Raw genomic sequence first — 3,203 nt, forward strand, 5'->3', positions numbered from 1 at the left:
CGAATCGGAACGGGGAAGACAACGGAACCGGAGTCCGCAAAGATGGGAGAATTCGGGGACACGGTCGCAGTCGAGGGGAAGACCTACATGCTTCTACTGTGGGAAGCCGGGGCACTTCCAGAAGAACTGTCGGCATTTCCGGAAAGACAACGGAACCGACGGTACCGATTCGAAGAAGTCACCGGAGCGAAACGGTGCATACCGGGGAGCCACGGACCGGAGAGGTCCGGATCAGCGAGGGCAGGACCGGAAAGGAACGACGGCACTCGCGGCAAGTGAAGAAGAGATAATGCTCATTACCGAAGAGAGGGAGCTGAACCTTGCCGGTGAAGAGATGACCTGGGTGGTCGATTCCGGAGCGTCGTTCCACCTGACCCCGGAGAAGAAATACTTCTCATCCTACACAGCCGGTGAGCACGGCTGTGTCCGGATGGGAAATGAAGGTACATGCCGGATTGCCGGCATAGGAGACGTGTGGCTGATGACATCAACCGGATGCAAGATGCTGCTGAAGGATGTTCGACACGTTCCGGAGGTTCGATTGAACCTGATTTTGGCCGGGAGGCTAGACGATGAAGGCTACACGGGTAGCATCCGGAACGGTGTCATGAAGTTCAGCAAAGGGAGCCTGATAGTGGCTCGGGCCCGGAAGATCAACACACTGTACCTGATGAATTCCCGGCTATGTCCGGAGGAGCTGAACGTGGCAACTGACACTGCCGGTGAGCTATGGCACAAGAGACTGTGCCACATGAGCGAGAAGGGGATGAAGAGGCTTGCCGAAGACAACCTGATATCGGTAAAGCATGTACACTTGGGGAAGTGTATCGACTGTCTGGCCGGTAAGCAAAACCGGACCTCCTTCCACTCAAGGCCACCGACGAGACGTAGCGCACCATTGGAGTTGGTGCACACTGACGTGTGTCAGGTAGAAACGAAGTCACATGGCGGAGCCCAGTACTTCGTAACATTCATAGATGACCATAGCCGGAAGCTGTGGACGGCATCGTTGAAGACAAAGGACCAAGTATTGTCCGTCTTCAAAGAACTCCACGCGAGAGTGGAAAGGGAATCCGGCAGGGAGCTGAAAGCGATACGAGCGGATAACGGAGGGGAATACCGGGGGCAGTTCGAGGAGTACTGTCGCTCGAAGGGAATCCGGCTCGAGTTTACTGTGCCGAAGACGCCGGAACTGAACGGGCTGGCCGAGAGGATGAACCGGACCATAATGGAGAGGGTCCGGAGTATGCTGGCGCATGCGAAATTACCCAAGGGGTTTTGGGCTGAGGCAATGTCGACGGCGACATACGTGATAAACAGATCACCCTCAGTACCTTTGGACGGAGACACGCCGCAGAGAGTGTGGACCGGTAGGGAAGTATCCTACCGGCATCTGAAGGTGTTCGGGTGTCTCGCATATGTGCATGTGGCAAAGGACCGGAGAGGAAAGCTAGATCCAAAGACCCGGCCATGCATATTCCTCGGTTACGGCGATGACGAGTTCGGCTACCGAGTATGGGACCCGGTCGACAAAAAGATATTCCGGAGTCATGATATCATCTTCATGGAGGACAAAACACTCGCCGACTGGGAGTCGGAGAAGAAGATGAAGAGCTCCAAGTCGACCGGTGAGGATCAACTCTACGAGGAGCAGTCCCGACCGGCAAGGGACCGGTTAGCACTCGAGGATCCGGCCGAAGACGGTGAAGAAACAGAACTGGCCGAGGAAGATGAAACTGATACCGGAACCGGCCCCGATCCCGAAATGGATTCGGATGATGAGGAAACGGAGGAGCCGGTTACCGAAGCTCCGGAACGGAGATATCCTCTAAGAGAGAGAAGGGCCTCCGGAGATTTCCGGAACCAGAGCACGTGCTGCTAACCGACGAGGGGGAGCCGGAGAGTTTTGAAGAAGCAAAGCTTGACACCCATAGCCGCAGGTGGTTAAGTGCCATGCAGGAGGAGATGGATTCCCTGCATGAGAACCACACATATGAACTTGTGGAGTTGCCGAAAGGAAAGCGGGCACTTCGAAACAAGTGGGTGTTCAAGCTGAAACCGGGAGATGCCGGAAACCCCCCGAGATACAAAGCCAGGATCGTGGTGAAGGGGTTCCAGCAGAAGAAGGGCGTCGACTTCGACGAGATATTTGCCCCGGTAGTGAAGATGACCTCCATCCGGATGGTGCTGAGCATAGCGGCAAGCATGGACCTCGAGGTAGAACAGATGGACGTGAAGACGGCATTCCTTCACGGTGACCTCGAAGAAGAGATCTACATGCAGCAACCGGAAGGATTCGAGAAGAAAGGGAAGGAGCACCTGGTATGCCGGTTGAAGAAGAGCCTTTACGGACTGAAGCAGGCTCCCCGGCAATGGTACCGGAAGTTCGATTCTTTCATGACCGACGAAGGGTACCACAAAACGCAGTCCAATCACTGCGTGTTTGTGAAGAAGTTCGAAGGAGGAGACTCTCTAATACTCCTCCTGTACGTGGACGACATGTTGATCGTCGGACGGGACCAGGTCAAGATACGGATGCTGAAGAAAGCGCTTCACCGAACCTTCTCAATGAAGGACCTGGGTCCGGCGAGGCAAATACTAGGGATGCACATCATCCGGGACCGGAAGAAGAAGCAGTTGTGGCTGTCACAGGAGAAGTACGTGACAAAGGTGCTTCACCGGTTCAACATGTCGGAAGCAAGACCGGTCGGGTCAACCCTCCCGGCAAACTGCAAGTTGTCCAGCAAGCAAAGCCCCAAGACAAAGGCTGAGAAGGAGGACATGATGAAAGTACCATATGCCTCTGCCGTCGGAAGCTTGATGTACGCAATGGTGTGTACAAGACCGGACATAGGATATGCAGTCGGAGTGGTGAGCCGGTACATGAGCAATCCCGGCAAGGAGCACTGGAACGCGGTCAAATGGATACTCCGATACTTAAAGGGCACTTCGAACGTATGCCTCCGATTCGGCTCCGGTAAGCCCGAACTCGACGGCTTCACCGATTCGGATATGTCGGCTGATGCAGATACCAGCCGGTCCACATCAGGGTATGTGATGACGTATGCAGGGGGAGCTGTTTCGTGGCAGTCGAGGCTGCAGAAGACGGTTGCGTTGTCAACCACGGAGGCGGAGTACATGGCGGCCGTTGAAGCCGGCAAGGAAATAATATGGATGAAGGACTTCATTAGAGAGCTCGGTAT

This window comes from Azolla caroliniana, unplaced genomic scaffold, assembly GCF_043228905.1.
Source record: "Azolla caroliniana isolate FFs.n. ecotype wild unplaced genomic scaffold, voAzoCaro1.0.p SCAF_12, whole genome shotgun sequence".
NCBI classification, from domain to species: Eukaryota; Viridiplantae; Streptophyta; class Polypodiopsida; order Salviniales; family Salviniaceae; genus Azolla; species Azolla caroliniana.